We start from the raw sequence: 19,629 nt of genomic DNA on the forward strand, positions 1-19,629 counted from the left end.
TCTCTTTAGGGTGGTAGAGACAAACAGAAGGTAAATCAGTTAAAAATAATCAGGATGTTACAGCCTGGAAAAAAAGTAATCTTTCAGGGAATGTAATTAGTCTATAAAATGATGAAGAGTATAGTAGAGTAAACATGTTCTAACGCAACAAACTGCAAGCATCCTTGAACTAGGGATCCCCCTTGAAGCTCGAAAGAGAATGAGTTTTAGTTGTAAACACAAGAAAGTATTCCTTTACACAGCAGGTGCCCTAAGAGATGGTGACACAGGCTGAAAATATAAATATCTTCCAAATAGGTTTAGATACATTCAGAGATGATACTTTCACACTGGGTTATTAAGGTAAACTAGGATGTTTGAACAAGAGGAGGAGAATGAGGTGGTTTGCCTTTGGGAAATTGTACACTGGCTCTAATGACCTCAAGTTTCTTCTTGAAACAAAGATTCATCTTTCAACAACAATATTCTTGTAGTGTTGCCATGGAGCTTCAAAGCATAAAATATTCCAGCCCCGAGAGAATTCAAACTGCATGTCAATCAAAGGTCAATGGAGAGATGTATGGTGGGGATGAATAGGCTGGAGCATATTACCAGGGAAAAACAGGGCAGGAGGACAGATGAAAAAGATATTAGGAAAGAAATGTCCAGCTCCAAAGGGAGTTAGACTGGTCATACAGTGACAGCAAGGCAATCCATGTGCTCCTCTGTCATCCATAATATGCCAAGAGATGTAGAGAAAGGTCTCTATGTGTTGGGTGGATCTTCTATGAAGGAATTATGAGAGGGCAGGGATAAGAGTTGCTGAGGATGAGGAGTGTCTTGCAATCTGTCCCCTTGGAAGGAGTACCCACACTGATACAATATCCCTAATATCCCTAACTTCTTGAAGTTGTACTTAATGGAGGACAGCTATGAGCTTGCATACCGTACCACATGGTGTCCCTATGAGAAATATAACACTGGAGCGAATGAACTACACTGCCAATCCAGTGAAGCATTATTCATGCTCCACAACCAAGGATGACTTTAATTTAAGATAACTGTCAACTTGAAAAGTATCAAGAGTGTAAATTTAGGAAGAATCCAAGCTCGAATCGCTACATCTAATAATCAAAGGGATGCTAGAATCTTCAGAGTATTACTTCAACATCTGTTTGTTCATTCCACCAAAGCAGAAAAATCCTCTTCCTAACTAGAAGGATGAGACTAACAGTGAATGGTTTCCTTCCTTAAAAATGTGTTTTTATTAAATTTAAAACTGATTCCCATTTCCACCACTGTGGCTGGATACCTCAAATCAGTGAAGACAGTTAGGATATGCATGAAGTGTATGTAACCCAGGACCCATTGATGCCTCTTAGCCAAGATAAAGGAGAAGCACATTTAATGACAACAAAATCCTCACTCTGAAGTTCCAAAATGGGGACACAGCCAAGAAAACCTTTATGATTTCTGGTAAAAGAATTATTCTAGCATGGCATCATGGTGATTCTATCTGACTGTTTTCTCTTAACCTATGAAATTCTCTGGACCTAATTAGACAATTTTATGGCAAATGAGAATGGTGACAAAACTGATATTAAACATCCTTAATACAGATTTGCATGATAGCCCATAATGGCTCCTGGGGAGCTATTTGGGGACTTTCAAATACATATTTAATGCTCAAAATGACTCTAAATTTGGATTTACATGATAAACTTTAATGATTCAGGTGGAACATTTAGAGCCCAGTAGGTAAACAGTGCCTAGTTTTAAAGGTCCCTCATCACACATGGATCCACTACAGGAGAATAGTATCTTAAAGAGTGCTATAATATTTTGGATAAACGTGTTTGTAAAAAAAATTGTTTTCTCAGTCTGATTTTTTAAAGTAATACAAAAGCAAAAAGAAATGCTCCTCAAATTATCCTCAACTACTTCTTAGCCATGGGAAATCACGTAGGTAATTTCTAGTAAAAGTAATAATTAAAATGTGTTATAAAAGGAAACAATATTTTTTTTCTTTTCTTTTCATCATTCACATTTTCTTTGCTGTCCTGTCCTGTTCTTAGCAGTAATTAGAGATCATGTTTGGGGGCCACGCAGTCTGGTACACAGAAAGTTTTGATGAATCGCTATTGCATGCATACAAAATGTAGGTTTTTGTAATTCATATTCTTCTGAATGAGCTTACTTTCTTTTCATTATTCCCAAGTGTGTATTGCCACTGCAAACTAGTTTCCCAACATTGTTTCACAAGGGTCACTGAGTGGCATGGTACCAGGGACACGCATGAAAAGACCCTTCAAATATTGGTTCTGTTTCTGCCTAGCCGTATGACTGTGGGCCAGGAAAATAACATCTCTGAAGCCATTTCCTTTTAGGGTTGGAATCAATAAAGATCTACATTCAAATCTTGCCATTGACATACAAGCTGTGTGACCATGGGAAAGTCACAAAACCACAGAATTTCAGCATGTACTAAGCACAGTGTTAGATACTAAGATTGCCAAGACAAAAATGAAATACTCCCTGACCTTGAGGAGCTCAGATCCCACTGGAAGAAACATGTCCAGAGATATAAGCTAATAGAAAATAGATACAAAATATAACAGCCGGTGAACTCAGCAAAGGCCTTCATGGCAAGTGGCCCTTTGGCTGGGCCATGACTCAAGAAAAATATATAAAGAAAAATTCTCACTACAAAAAATGACATGTGATCAGCCAGCCTGTGCTTGAAGATCTCCAACAAGAGAGATCTACCCAGTCAGTACCCTCTGGGACACTTACAAATTGTGTGACTATGGACAAGTCATTTAACCTCTTTAGACCTGGTAAAATGGGGATAATGATACCTGTAGGACTTTCTTCCCAGGATTCATATGAAGCTCAAAGTAGAAAACAAATGTCAATGGCTCAGCAAATTGTAAGGCATTATTTAAATGTTCGGCATTATCATCTATAAAATAGACATTCATATTATTATTAGATTAAATTAGATTAGATTCTCTCAGTGAGCCCTTCAAAAATCATCTTACATCCTCAAATTCAATTACAATACACACCTAAACCTGGAGTTAGGAAGTTGGGAAGACCTAAGTTCAAATACTGTCTCAGAATTTGGCCTGGGCAAGTAAGCTTTTTCTGTCTAAGTTTTCTCATTAGTAATAGCACCTACCTCTCAGGGGTGTTGTGAGGATAAAATGAGATAAAATCTATAGAGTGTTTTGCAAGTCTTTAAACTCTACATAAATGCTAGCTATTATTATTTTTAGTGACTTGTCCCTTGGTCTCTTCCAGCTGAACTTCAAAAAGATCACTTCTATTAGTACTACCACCACCACTAACTTTCTTAATAATAATTATGTAAACTGCCCTCACTGCATTGTTGTGGGGATCAAATGATAGAATGAAAACAGTGTGTAGGCTTTAAAGGACATGGTGATGATGGTGATATCTAACCACTGAAGCCCAACTGCTCAGAAGAGCCAGCATACTTTATCTCATGTTTCCTGTTAAGGTGGATATTAGTCATCATTTATTTACCCATTTTGAATAGCATTTACTATCAATTAGCCCAAGTAATGGGGTAGAGTATCCTTCTGTTTTCACTACACAATTGCTGTTATTTAATAAGAAGCTACTTAGATTCATCATAAACTGGAGCATCCAACCATACCCATAAATGTCACGCTTAGGAATGGTAAAGAGCACAGATGTTCAACACCTGATATACCCATTACAATGCTTGTTTATGTCAGTGCTGGGAGGTCGGAAACTCTTTCTTCACAACAAACAAGGCTTTTCTTCATCTCTTTAAGACAACTTAGGTTTGGCTTTCCCAAGGCGACTTACTCTAGAGGAACTAAGAATCAGGAAGACCTATGTTCAAATCCTACCTAACAAGCTTTGTGACTCAGGGAAAGCTATTTTACCTAAGACTCCATGTCCTCATCCGTAAACCATATTTACATTACTTCCTTTCTAGAGTTATTGCAAGAATTATTTCAGATCCATATGCATGAAAGAGCTTTGACTGTACACAAATGGCATCTACTATTATCAGTGTCTTTGTAAGTGACTAAATATGGCCACACAGAATAAAAAACAAAGTGCCCACGTTGGAGTCACGAAGGCCTGGGTTCAAATTGCCCTCCTGACACTTGCTAGCTGCCTGACTACAGGCTAGCAACTCAACTTTATCGATGCTTAGCCAACTTTTTCAAATAACTTCATGGAACTATTACTTCAACTATATGGATGTTCCCTCCAATGATGTAGACAACAACACTTCCATGCCTGGCTAGCTGTCCTCCCTAACCATGTCTTCCCATATGTTTTGCACAGGTTATTCACCCAATGAGCTCGTATTGGTCTGATCAGCCACAGTCAGACACGTTGTACCTTGACCTTGATGCAGTGATGTCATTTTGGTCCACTTTGCACATGAAAGACAACAATCAACCACTAGTACTCCCTACCTTGATGGGTTGTTGTGAGAAATGGGCTTTGCAAATTGTCAAATGCCAAAGACACATAAAATATTAGGAATGAGCTAATCCATTTGTATGTCGAACACATATTCCCAGAGAAATTTCTTGCTAAGCATAGTTACGGTGTCTACATACCTTCCAAAGCTTTTATATACGTGTCCTTCATATGACCCACTGATATTGATGCTTCTCATATTCAGTGATGAGAAGAGAAATGATGGATACTAGGAAGTCAGAGAAAATTGCTATTTTCAGATCCAACTGTAGTTTATAATGATGGATCTAATAATAAGAATATAACAAGCATTTCTAATGCCCTCAAGGAAGTGCTTAGTGAGAAAGAGATTCCTTAGGTACATGGGGAAGCAATTAACACCCATTTATTCAATATACAATATGTGCCAAGCACATGTGTTGGGTGCAGGGCACATAAGTGCAGAGAATAAAACAATGCTTCCTTTGCAATGAGTGTATATTCTAAATGGTCAGACACAAGTATATAAATGTATATAGCATAAAATAGAGTGAATAAATGTAAATGTATAAAAAAGTTATTTGGGAGGGAGATCACTGGCAGTTGGGGGGATCCAGAAATGTTTGATAAAAAAGATTGTGCTTCAACTACATCTTAAAGAAAGAGAGGGATTTTCCGAGACAGAGATGAAGAGGATGTAGATTCTAGCCATGCTGGGACAGCCAATGCAGAGGCACAAAGATGGGATATGGTATGTGTTGTGTGTAAGGAACAGATAGAAAATCAGTTTGGCTCCCAGAGCACGGGAGGGGGAATATTGTCCATTGAGGTTTGGGGTTAGGTTGTGCAGGACTTTAAAAACTCAACATGAAAGTTTATATTTTTTTTCTGCTAGAGGCAATAGTTAGCCACTGAAGTTGACTGAATAGGGGAGGAACATGGTCATATGTTTTCTTAAGGAAAATCCCTTTGATAGCAGTGTATAGGAATGGACTGAAGTGGTGAGGGGCTCAAGGTGGGGAGACCAATTAAGAGGCTGTTGCAATTACATAGGTGAGGAATAGTGAGGGCCTGAATTGAAGTGATGGCTGTGTGAGTGGAGAAAAACTGTGAAGGTAAAAATGGCAAAATTAGGCAACTGCTTAGATATGTAAGATGAGCGAAAGGAGTCGACGGTAATTCCAAGGTTACAAATATGAGACACTGGAAAAATGATGGCATCTTGGACAAAAATACAGAAGTCTAGAAAAAGGGAAGGTTCAAGGGTAAAGATTAATTTAATTTGTCTCTATTAAGTCAAAGATTTCTCTAGGATATCCCATTGCAAATATCCAATGGGCAATCAAGTGCTGTGGGTATGAGTCTCAGGAAAGCCTGGGTTTGGATACACACATATCTGTGAAAGAGGAAGCTAAATGGGAGTAAATAGACTCTGAAAATCCCAGAATTTCCATTTCCCTTGCCTTTCAAAAGCTTTCTTGACCTGAGTTTCAGCGTATAGGAGAGAAAAAAAAGAGCCACACATAATGCTGGCTCGAAGGAACCACAGAGAAGCCACCACTGCAGGAGTAGCCTAAGCCTCTACACTTCTACCTGATACAACTGGGGCAACAGGAAAGCTGAGATAGATTCCAGGGTGCTGACTAGCAGCTTTTAAGAGCCATATTGGCTGATTAAACACGGCAAAAAAACTCCCTCCCACAATATTTCCTTATCTTAGTTGATTGAGGCCCCTGACCTTTGAAAAGAAAGTTGAGATCACTAACTCCAGCCTCTAACCTTTTTACTACCTGTGGGGAACTCAGGAAGTATAGCAGCAGGAGGTTGCCCACTTTGAGAAATGGTCAGAAGTATTGGCAGGAGCTGATCAGTTGAGTGTTCCACAGAGTAGTTCTTAATAAGCATTTTATCTAATAAAAAATAAAAAAAACAGTTGTCAATACAGTGTGGATTGTTTGCACAATGAAATCAAACACAGAGGATTGGTTGAAGGAGAAAATCTCTATTTTGGGATAGGGTCTAAGAAAAGATAGAAGAGATTTACTAATTTTAGTTCTTTTGAGCAAAATTCAAATACTACTCTTGGATTTCCACAGAATCTTTGGTCAGCCAGGCTGTTCCAGGACTGCGGCAGAGCCCATGTAGGGGGAGAAGGGAGTAGTGAGAAGTTTGCTGGTGAGCACACTCTGGTGAACCATACCCTTTGGAAAAGCCAGCTAAATTCTCTTGGAAAAAAACCATTGGGATGATGACATAGTTGTAGTGCCACTTGGTGGCCAAAACATACATACATATAGACGTGTACATATATATTTACTGTATAAATATATTTGTGTGCATATATATACACACACACACTCTATTTGGTCAATTGATTGAGGAATAGCCTGCCTCTCTGTAGGTTACAGAAGGCAGTGCAACAAGCCAGATGTGGTAGTTACAACTTCAGTAGCACCACCAAGTTTACAACTAGCACATATCACCTGTCACAACAAAAATAATTGACATTTAAAGCACTTTATGGAGATTAGATAACTCAAACCTCTCAAAAACCCTCTGAGGTAGGCACGGCAGGTATCATATATTCCCATTTACAGAGAAGGAAACTGATGCTCAGAGAAATAAAGAGATTTGTCCATAGTCACCCTGCTAATGAGTATCAGAGACAGAATTTGAAATGAGATCTTTGTGATTTCAAGGTCTGTATTCTATCCACTAGGCCATGCTGGCCAGAATTTCATTTCTTGGCAATCTTCCCATGATTCCCTCTCCAAGAAAACAGTAGTGAAAATTAATTAATTTAGGATCATAGATTTAGAGCTGGTAGGGACCTAAAGAGGTCATCTAGCCCAACACCCTTATTTTGCAGATGAGAAAAACAAGGCCAAGAAATATTAAGTCATTTGCCCAAAGTAGCATAGGCAGTAACTGACATTTTTAGGATTTGAACTCAAGCCCTCTTACTCCAAATCTAAGACTGCTTTTACTGCATTCAGCTTGCCCTTAAGTACACCAGGCCATTTCACTCTTCTTAATCATTTCACAGTCAAGAAATTAGAAGCAGTAGACAAATGAAAAAGGGAAATATTTGCTGATAAATAATTCTATCATGAGAAATGGGTCCCTTTTTCATTTGCCTTTCCGTTTTTGTTCTAGCACACACTCACATAAACTCAATGGTTTACACAAGGTGGAGCAAAGACATCCTTCAGCCACTCCCATGGGCTTCCTGAGGGTCCCCAACCCCTCCAATCACCTAAGCCGTTTCACTAGCCTCTAATTTTATGGTAGGCAATATTTCTCATATAATGCATGACAAACATCCATCCTCTAATTTGACAAGGATTTATTAAGCATGCAGGACCAAGTTAAGTAACCAAGCACTTCTCAAAGTTTACTCTGTGCCAGGCACTATGCTAAGCCTGGGAACACAAATAAAAGCAGAAAGAAAAATAGTCCCAACCCTAAAGGACCTTACTCTGAATACCATGTAAAAGGAAGCCAAAAAAGGAAAAGAAAGTAGAAAGTAGAAAGAAGATATAAAAGTGACCTTGCTGGAGGCATTGTAGAGAAAGAACTAGGATCACAGCATGAAGAGAAATGAAGACCTGGCCATCCTGGGTGCCCTCCTTAAAATGGAGGTTCTGGGAAGAATCATCCAATCAGAGGGAGAGATGACAGGGGTGGAGGGTACTTCCAATGTGTGAAGTCCAGGGTGGAGTGAGCTTCCAGAGTGAAGAGGTTTCTGGGACACTGTACAGATTGTCCAGGATAGTCAGAAGTAAAATTGGGAGAATAGTGAAAGCATATGCTAGGCACTGTAATAGACATTTTGGATACAAAGACAAAAATGAAAACAGTCCCTGCCCTCGATGAGCTTAAATTCTACTATATCCTGAACACAGATGGAGATCAATAAATGCCATTGATGCTTTAACTCAATTCAACAAACCTTTATTAACTTGTTCTTGTATACAGTGTGCTGTGCTAAGCATAAGAAACACGATAGAAAAAATCAGCCCCTTGCCCTCAGGAGCAAATATTCTATTAGAGGAAAATAAAATGAGTACAAGTGAATATATTCAATGTCAATACAAAGTAAATCAAGAATAGGGAAAGTGCTAATGACTTGGGAAGGACAGAATTAGAAATGGACTCATGAAACAGATGGCGCCTGAGCTGGGTCTTGAAGGAAGCTAGGACTTCTGGAGGTAGAGGCAAGATATTAGGCAGGGGGGAATCTGTGCAAAGGCACAGGGGTAGGATGTGGGATGTTCTTCATGGCAAACAATAAGTAGGTGGAATTGAGAGTGCTCACTAAGTGAGGATGGATACGTCTGGGGTGGGGTATGGTGGGAGTAATGGGAAGTAAGTCAGAATAGTAGGCTGGAGCCAGATCATGAGGGGCTTTAGGTAGCAAATGAAGGAGTTTGAATTTTATCTTTGAGGAAATCCAGAACCATTGAAGCTTCTAGAGCAAGCAACTGACATGGTTAGAGTTATATTTAGGAATAACAATTTTGCAGCTGGGTGGAAGATGGATTGCAAAAGGGAGAGAGGAGAGGTAGGAAACACCATTGAGGAGGCTATTGTAATAATGCCAGAGAGATATTATGATGATGTGAATAAGGTGGTAGCCATATAAATGGATAGAAGGGGATATATGTGAGGGGCTTTTTTTGTAGAATTGACAAGACCTGGAAATTTACTGGAAATGGAAGAGAGACTGAATAGTTAAGGATGAGTCCTTGTTCTGTGAACCTGGGTGAATATAAGAATAATGGTACCTCGAACAGAAACAGGGCAGTTAAGAAGAGGGGTATGTTTGAGAGGAAAGAAATTAGATGCTAATCTAAAAAATTAGCTTGCACATATCATGCTTCAAACTGTAGTTAAAATGGAATATATCAAATGTTCAATGACCAATTTTAGATTTAATAAGGCAGACTAGGAGATTGGGCAGGGGACAAGCTGTTCGCGCCTTTGACTTAAAGTTTCCCAGACTGGGCACCTCCTCAGAACCCCTTTATTTGTAATGGATTTATGTTTAGAGATCTTCAACTCAGACACTGATGCTCCTGGCAAGGCAGTTAATCTGTCAGTAAACAGTCTAGAGTTTTGGTAAGAATAAGCTCAGCATATAGAAGGGCAACAGAAGTGTTTAGAGACATGAGAAGCTCATAAATCAGCAGAAATGTAGTTTGTCTTTGGCCTCCATTAACTGTATAGCAGGAGGTTTCAAAGATTTAATTGGCACATTGTAATAAGTGATTACATTCTGCACCAGGAAAGCAATTACTTAAAATGTTAGGTTTTTTGCCATTTAGGCCCTGAGCCTCCTAAATTGCAAAGGAGAATTTACAGATTTCCACCTGAAATTTGTTTGGAAGCTCAAACAGATAAGAGTCTTGCTTCACTGACCTCAATGGAAGACATTTTTAAATATGTCTGGATGCGATGAAAACTTGAAGTACTTTTCCTCACTGAATGATTAAGGAAAATACCCATGGATTCATTCAACAAGGAGAGTTGAAGGCATCAAACACAGAAGCTCCTCTGGAAAGTTATATATACACTGTTGTCTATTCCTTTTCTTTTGATTACTTAAACCAAAATAACCTTTTAGTTCACCAAATGTCTTTTTCTAAGGCTTTTTTCCACATTTGTTAATAATGTTCTAGCCAAAGTTCCTCTCTGCATATGCATTTCTGTGATAAGGTGTAATGTCACAGTCCCTTGAACTTGCCTCAGGTTATCAGCATTCTGCAGTCGGACGCTAGAAAACCAAAATGATGGCTTTCCTCCAGTGGCCTGCTTCTGAAGCAAAATACAAATTAAAACCAGGAGGATTTTTGGGTTGTCTCCAAATTTGCACAATCTGCCTGCCAAAGGGGCAATCACACCTAGTGATTTCTCAGGTCAGGATGACCAGTGAAAAGTTCTTGGTGTCTAACTGGATTATTCTCATTTTTAGCTAAGCCAGGGATTGATATGTTCCTGGGCTGACCTGAGGTTTTATTACATCATAGATGTATGATTAGAAATAACACAAGTGATGGTTTTGTGTCCCAACAATATATAACGTTCATGTTCAGTGGTTTTCAGTCACGTCCAACTCTTCATGACCTCATTTGGGCATTTCTTGGCAGATAGTGGAATGGTTTGCCATTTCCTTCTCCAGCTCATTTTACAGATGAGGAAAATGGGGCAAACAGGGTGAAGTGACTTTGCCCAGGCTCACACAGCTAGTAAGTGTCTGAGGCCAGATTTGAACTCATGAAGATGAGCTTTCCTAACTACAGGCCCAGCACTCTATCTACTGCACCACCTAGCTGCCCTGGGCACATAATTAGTTACTGGATTCAAGGGAAGAAACTCGTTTTTTTCCCTGAAATTCACTTCCTCCCTCTGGCATATATGTGGAATCTACAGGTAGTCAAACATGGCTGGGATGGATAATTTTACATGAAGAAATACAACTTCAGCATTGATTCAAGGGTCATCCAAATGAGACCTATATAAAGGACCAGGTGTCTGAAATGCAGAAGGTTGTTTTCTTGTCTACCTATTTGTTCCTAATTCTTTATCAGCTTGTTGTGCAAAGTGGTTCTGATGGAAACTGCCCAGAGTTCAAAGTGAACCAACCTTTTACATTGAGGCCAAAAGGGAAAACAATGTTTCCTAAGGTGATACCATGTCTGCTTTGGTTATTTGGTTGGAAAGAATCCAATTTTTCCCATGATGAGTCATAGAACAATCGATTTAAACCTAGAAGAGACCTAAGAGATCATCTAGGCCAGTTTGACTGGAATGTAGAGTATAAAATTGGAAGAAATCAGCAAGGAAAGAGAAGTTGGAGTTAGGGTATGAAAAATGGTAAGTATAAAACAGAGGCAGGAAGCCACTGCAGCTTGAATAAAGGAGTCAGACCAATGCTATAGGGAGTAGCAATTTGGCTGATGTGTGGATAATGGCCTCTACAAAGTCCTACTTCAGTGGCTCATATGCAAGTAATCCCGGGTTCTTGAAGGCTATACCAGCATGCTACAAACTCTAGCAGGTTCTCCTACACCAGAAAGGTTTTGAGTATGGCCCCAAGAGAAAACTAAGGCTGCTTTATGAATATCAAACCAGATGAACATGGAGAGGCTAATCACAAGCAGAACGGCCATTTGGCGGTGAAATTTCTGGTGGCAGCAATCTACTAAACAAAGAAAAGGACAAAATAGTCCTCTGTCCTGTGTAAAAATAGCAGAGTAACAGAAAAGAGACATATAACCAAAAAATCAGCAAGTATTCATTCCTGGATGTTGGAGGTACAAGTACAAAGAATAAGACAATCTCTACTTGCAAGGAGTCTATATTCTAAAGGAGGAAACAAGAACATCTATACATATATATAGCATGAATGTAAGGTGAATAACCATAAACATACACAAAGTAGTTAAATAAGGTGTAGTTTGAGAAGAAGAGCACTAGCAGTTGGTGGGGGATCAGTATAGGATTCATGTAAAAGATGGTGCTTCGGTTGTGTCTTGAAGGAAAATGGGACTCTATCAGACAGAGCTAAGAAGGTAGTGCATTCCAGGTAAGTGGTACAGTTAGTGCAAAGGCATGGAGATGGGAGATGGAGTGTCTTGCACAAGGAACAGACGGAAGGGCAGTTTGGGTGCAGTGAAGAGTGCAGGAAGAAGAGTAATGGCCAAGAGGCTAGAAAGATAGGCTGTGAACAGCCTTTAAGCAGGACTTTAAAAGTTAAAGAGAGGAGTTGATATTTTATCCTACGGGCAATAGGAAACTACTGGAGTTGACTGGGAAGAGTCACATGGTCAGATCTATGCTTAAGGAAAATGACCAACAGCAGTGTGTAGGATAGACTAGAGTGGGGAAAGACTTGAGGCAGGGAGATCAATTGGGACATTATTGTAATAATCTAGCTGAGATGTGAAGATGTGTTTTATACCATTGACAAACTTTAATTCGAGTGTTGATACTTAAAATGTGAGATTCTTACCCAAGGACAAACATATGGACATCCTGCTGAAAACACCCAGAATCCTATTTGTCTTGCTATTCTTATTATAAATGAAACAAAAAAGAAGAAGGAAGTTTCAGTTCAATGGGGTGATAGGTCACTAAAAGGAATGGAGTTGGCATTATCACTCAAAGGCAACTGGAACTATTATTTCATGAACTGTCTGATCATTTCAGATTGTTTCTCTGATGATAATGGTTAAAAAAAGACCACTCTGAAAATAATTATGGTTTAGATATTAAGGGCAGTAAGGCAAAGAAATTCTGGAAAGAACTTGATAAAACCCTTCAAATTCAATATTACATATAAATATGTATACAGCACACGCGCACATGCATGCACACACATACAGATTCTCAGTAATTTCAATGCAAAGGTGAGAATGGTGAGAAAAAATATGGAGAAGCTGATTCAAGAGAAATGAATGAGAGAGGTCAAGGATTTTCATACTGTAAAGGAGATTCACACCTTTATATCATGAATTTTTTCTTATAAAAATACATCAATCTTTCAACAACTTTTAATTACACATTTACAATTTGTCAGGTACTGTGCTAAGCTAGGGATACAGAGAAAGGCAACCCCCCATAAAAACAGCCCCTGCCCTCAAGGAGGTTATATACTAAAAATTGGCAAGCAGAATATAGTACAACAAAGACCAAATACCTTATTTTCTTAACAGACAAGAAAAGACTTGTTATTGGTCTAGGAGGTATTTCTGAATAAACTCTCTGTGTATAGTCTGTCCAAGCCATTTGACAGGACAAGGAACAAAGTGAATAAAAAAACGAGACCAATAATGAGAAAAAAGAAAGTCCAATAATGCAGAATGGAACCAATTCACTTCTCAACTATTCAAACCAGCAATTAGTAATCAGAATGGGAAGTGGACCACAGAAATGCCAGTGATATCAATTACATTCATTTTATATAGGAATTTAACTGCTATAAATCCACTGCTGCAAGAAAAATAAAAGAATTTCTAAGTGCCTTGATTAGTAAACATGTGACTTACTCCACCCCCCAACCTACTCCTCTCTTAAACCTCTCTATTAGTACTGAAAGCCTCCCATCCTTCCAGTCACCCAGGCTGGCAGTCTCACTGTCATCCTCAACTCCTCTCTCACACTCTCTCTACATATCCAATTGCCAAGTCCTGCTATTTCTGCCTCCACAATGCTCCTCCACTCAGCCATAAATCTGGTTCTAGTTCAGTTCTTCATCACGTCCTCCCTAGACTACTGCAACGGCAGCCAATACATTTTCCTTGCCTCAGATGAGCCACATGAGGAAGAGGAGAAGGTATTTGGGGAGAGTGGGATGGTTAACTAAAACCAACCACCACATCACCTATTGACAGCATATATCATACACTACAGTCATACTGGATTATCCTGTCTCTGGGTGGAATACTTTTTTCTTTAGGTAATGGCTGGTGGACAATTTATCTGAAATGAACACTCAACATTTCTATGTAACAATATACATTATTGAGTGGTCTTGACTACTTAATGCATTTTCCCATGTGGTACATTTGGAGTAATTTAGGAATTCAAGATAAAAAACCCTGCAGACCACTCTCTACAGATTTCTAAATCCAATGATTTTGTTTATGAGCAAGAACAAGACAGAATTTCTCTCTCTTGCAAAGAAGCATCATGCCATCTTAAACAGAGCCTTAGCAAATTTTGCATTAAAAAAATTCACCACCCAGTTACTTCAACACTTCTCAAAAGATATAGCATTCCCCATCCAACTATGAATTAGTGCCTAGAATGTAACAAAGCAGGTACTTTTCTCTCAGGAATTTTCAATGTAAATCTCATTTCTTAGTGGTATTAATTGCCGCTGGCTCACTTCTCCCAAAAGTGCATTCTTTAGCCTGCCACAAATCACAACAGTATAGGCTCTAGTCTGTTATTTGGAGCAAACCAACAGGCAAATGAAACCCTGTCAGCATGCAAGAAGAGCAAGGGGACAGGACCAATTGGAAGTCACATGGACTGTCGTTCTGGAGCATAAAAAATTGAGAAACATGGCTTTCCTAAACCTCAGTTTTATTAACCTTTATCAGCTGCTGAGAAGCTGGGACATGATGGAATTTTTGAACTTTTCTGTCAGCAGCAAAAGGGCAATGCCTGGAGTCACTGCTGTTTGGCAAAAACTGTGCCTGTCCACCCAAAAGGTCTCTTATGTACTTCGTTCATACTGGATTACAGAGCCCAGAGATTACGGGTTTTTTTTTTTTCTACAGCCTCTGTTTCTAACTCCTGAGAGTACAATTTGTTGCTCTATACATGAAAGATTCATGAAGTATGGCCCATGATATGCATTTATTTATTGCCACTGAGTTAATGCAGACAAAGCTAGAGATAGGTCATTAAGAATGTATTACATTTTTAAAGGGAATGATAAAAATCAGCTTTTTCCTTTTACTTCACTCAATGAAAAAGAATATCCATTTTCCTTTGTTAAAAGATTTTGATACTTAGCTTTGGTGAAAAACATTTGTTAACCTTCTGAGAGAGGAATCGTTCCTTTGCTCCTCCCCTCTCTCTCTCTCCATCCTCTTCTCTCTATCCTCCTCCCCCCCCCCCATACACACACACACACACACGCGCACACACACACACGAGCACACACACACACACATACACACACACACACACGCGCACACGCGCACACGCACACACACGCACACGCACGCGCACACACACACGCACACACACACGCACACACATACACACACACACGCACACACATACACACACACACACGCACACGCACACACACACACACACACACGAGCACACACACACACACATACACACACACACACACGCGCACACGCACACACACGCACACGCACACACACGCACACGCACGCGCACACACACACGCACACACACACGCACACACATACACACACACACACGCACACGCACACACACACGCACACACACGCACACGCACACAGCCAGGGTAGGACAGGGCAGCCATGCAGAAACCTTTCATTGAAAATTTCATAGGTAACAGAAAACGACGATACAATAGTTCACGGAAACACTGTGAAATATCACGATGGGGATAAAATAGAATGTCCACCACATTTCAGTTAAGTTAGCTAGTCTATCATTTGTCAGCTTCTTTCCACTGCCATCCATCCTCTATGCACTAATCATAGTCTGGCTAGTAAGTATAAGTCTATTTCTTCACTACCACAGCCTAGACTAAATTACAATCATATCAGAGACAGTTGTCTAGGGCAGCAAGAGGGACTTGCCCTTAGTCACGCAGCCAGCATGTGGCATGTCTTCCTGACTTCGTAGTTGCCCCTTTATCCACTGAGCCATATTGTCTCTCTGCCTGTAACATAGAAGGCTCTTAATTAATAAATGCTGGGTGAATCCCTATCATTTCCTTTGTTTTCCTAGACAGTCTTATTCAAAACCAACCTGTACACATTACTCGATTAATTCTTCCTATAACACGCTTCTCATCATATTCTCTCCCACTCATCTCACCAACCTCAAAAACCCTTCAAGATTTCCCAGTGATTACTAAATGAATTGCAAACTCCCTCCTTTGGCATTCCAAGCATCCATGACTTGTCCCTGACTTCCAGATGGACTCTGCCCTACTCCGCTTGTCAGCCAAATTTAAATACCTGCTGTTCCCTGAACACAGCTAGGCCATCTTCCCCTGGCCATTACATTTCCTATATTGTTTTCCTTTTTTTAAAATGTTTTCCATAGCAATGCCTACTCCTCCCTACTTGCTCTACGAAAGCACCAATATAACATTAGTTATATCCAGGCAGTCTTAGAGTTGATCCAAAATCCTTACCTCAGGAGTTGTTGGGTTTTTTTTCCCTAGTTGATATCATCTATTTAGGTTAGCTTCTCATAAGGCTATTATTAAGCCTCAGGAAGCACACTTCCAGCCCAGTCAGGGTATACTGCAAAATATAGTCTATCAACAGCCTTAAATGGGTTCGAGATTTAAATGCTTCAAGGGCCATCAAATGGTGGTAACTATGACTTAGGAAGGGATTGGATATGTCAAAGAATAATTTTTATGCAACATTTCTCATGTTATTTATTTGGAAGATACAGTAAGCCCTTTTAAATATAGTCCTAATTGATAATAATCTGAGTAGTATGAATACTAGGGAGAAGTATCAGTAGACATCTGGAAACCAAAACTAAATAAAACAGTGCAAAACTTAGAGAAATGCAAGCAAATTAATCCAGACAAATTTAGCTCTTTTTCTATGTCTGTATCTGTGCACGCATGTTTAATGAAAGAAAAACAAGTCCAAAGCAAAGGCTCAGTGGCCCTGATTAAGGGTGTTACAGGGCAGATCTAGTTATTCTTGACACAGTATCTCTGCTCTAGTCACAGCTCTTCCTCCTCCAAAGTATTCCAGGCTTCCCCTTTCTCTGGCCTTGCTAGAAATTTCCAGCTTCCTGGCTGAGCTTAGACTGAAAGCTCATTGAAAGCAGACTTTTTACTTTCCTTAATGCTTAGCACAGTTGGTGGTGCATAGTAGGTGTTTAACAAATCCTAGTTGACCTTTAACCAAGTGACACCTCTCTGCTTAAGACAACAGAGGTGTGAAACTATCCTAAGGTGGAAAATCATTCTGATATGCCTGGTACTTACCAGGCCTGTCCCTTAAAGTTTATATCCACAAGTAGCACTCATAGAGGAAAACACAGATGAACCTTCAACAAAGTGCTAGGAGGTGAGAATAACCTGCACTATTAGGTTAGAATAACCTGAGTATTAGATGTACATGGTGTCTACTACATAATCATTAGGTCCTTTCATTCTCCTGCTGCAGCCTCTACATCAATCTATCCAAGGCCCTGACTTTAATGATTGAGACATGAATGTAGCTTGTCTCTAAAGAGATCCAGCTGTGTCCTTGTCTCTCAGAAAACTGGGATCTAAGGCACCCCCCCACACACACACTCCTTTTCCTTTCTTCCCTCTATTACTCATCCTACCAGATATCTCCAATTAACCACAGGACCTTCTCTTCTGTGAATTAAAACATCCTCAATAAAGGCCTACTGCTTTGACCATCACTGGTAGTTTGCTTCTTCTGTGGAAAGCTCTAAGACCCCCAAAGAAGCTGCAATATACTAGGACAGGACTCTAATGAAGCGGAAGAATGGGATAAGAAGGAGGCTTCCACTCAAGTGATGGTTTCCTACAGTGTAGGACATAGTTTAATATTCTACCCTGCCTAGTCACTGGACTTCATCAATTCCCAAGACACTGGCCTTTGGACAGTATGTCGTGTCCCAAAGCAAATATCTAATATGGAGTGTAATGTCTATGGGTCTACAACTGATACAGCATTCCAATATAATTTTAAGACCACATCAGTTGTTAGAACTTAATAAATGTTTAATTAAATTGTTGAAAAATAAGCTGCTGCTACCAAAAAAAGGAAACAAAAACAAACCTTCAGTTCTCAGAAAATGTCTAACACTTAATTGAGAATGAAAAGCAAGGCCAATGGGAACAGCTGCAGACTAGCTTAACTCCCCAACACAATTCATTCTGCTGGGAGTTCCACGCCTAAGATTCAGGTTCATAGCCAATGACATGCACGAATCTGTGAGGAGAAGCCTTCAACTAGGCCAAGGCAGTTCAGATGCCTGAATGAAATTTGAACAGAAATAAATAACTACTTAATTAACGCATACCAGAGACCTCACAATGTTTGAGATAGGACATCATTTGATAGCTCTAACCTTTGTCAATTTATGGAACCTTAAAGTAATTAGCAGTAGGAGTTTTGGAGAGATCATTTTCCTCATATGCAGAACATTTCTCTGTTGGCCCTTCTGGTTTATTTTATTATCCCAACCTTAAACAAAAGCAATTCTGGTTGTTCAAAATATGCCACCAACAAATTGATGCTGGTGAACCTGAGGCCATTTTTCTCAAACAACATGACCTGTTTGTTGTCATAAGACTTTGTACTATTTATTTTCTTCTCTCCAGACAGATCCTTGTGCATCCAATGTCCACAACTTCTAGGAGGCTTACCAACATTCAGGCCATTTAACTGAAATGCATCTACTTACATATTTATAATAACAGAGACTTTTTGAAAAGTGACTGAAAAGAATTAGTGAGCAATGAAATAGATAGGAGATAACGTGCTCATCTCATAGTAATCCTATAATAAAGAGGATTGTGTGGCAAAGTTCATTAACCTATGACATGTCTGTAAGGACATGTTAAAAGTAGCATGAGACTATTTGGAAACTGAAAGATTTAATATCTACAACTTTGTTCAATAACTTGATTGTTAATGTCAAATGAGGCACAAAATGGGGAGATATATGTTCCTTTGTGGTATTTGCCAGTGTTAAAGAGGAGGTTTAGTGCACATTCCAAATGGAAGATGGATTTTCTAGAAATATTAAGGACTTTGAGATAATCTTGCAAGAGAAAATTGCATAAGTCCCAGAACAGTGGAGAGCCTCCTAAATATGACCTATAATCACTCAATCAGCATTTATTAAGTTCCCACTATTAGCCAGGAACTGTGAAGAGCGGTGAGGATTCAAAACTATAAATGGAAGTCCTTCCCCTCAAGAAGTTTATATTCCTTAGTGGGAAATAACATGCACACATGTAAGGATATGCAAAGCAATTTGGCTGAGGTGGGTGTGAGAGTAGCAAAGAGTTCACCCTATATACATAAGGGAAAAAAAGATGAAGAATACCTATTGTCCACATAACAATATGAAGTTAGAAAGTTTATAGAGCTTGTCCATCAGTACATATATCTGGTACAAACGTATTAAATGTACAAGCTGGGTCCAGAAATGAAGCAGGAAGGAACGGAACAAGCATTTATTAAGCACCAGGCATTGTGTCAAGCACTTTTCAAATATCTGCTTTGATCTTATAATAACTTTGTGAGGTAGATGCTAGTATGATCTCCATTTTACAGTTGAGGAAAGTGGGGTAGACAGAGGTTAAGTGACTTGTCCAAAGTCACATAGCTACTAAGTGTCTGAGGCCACATTTAAACTCTTGTCTTCCTGACTCTAGGCCCAGTGCTCTATCCACAGCACCACCAAGCTGCCTCTAGGCAAGAGGAAACCGGGTTGGAC

Source organism: Trichosurus vulpecula, chromosome X, assembly GCF_011100635.1.
Source record: "Trichosurus vulpecula isolate mTriVul1 chromosome X, mTriVul1.pri, whole genome shotgun sequence".
Classification (NCBI taxonomy): domain Eukaryota; kingdom Metazoa; phylum Chordata; class Mammalia; order Diprotodontia; family Phalangeridae; genus Trichosurus; species Trichosurus vulpecula.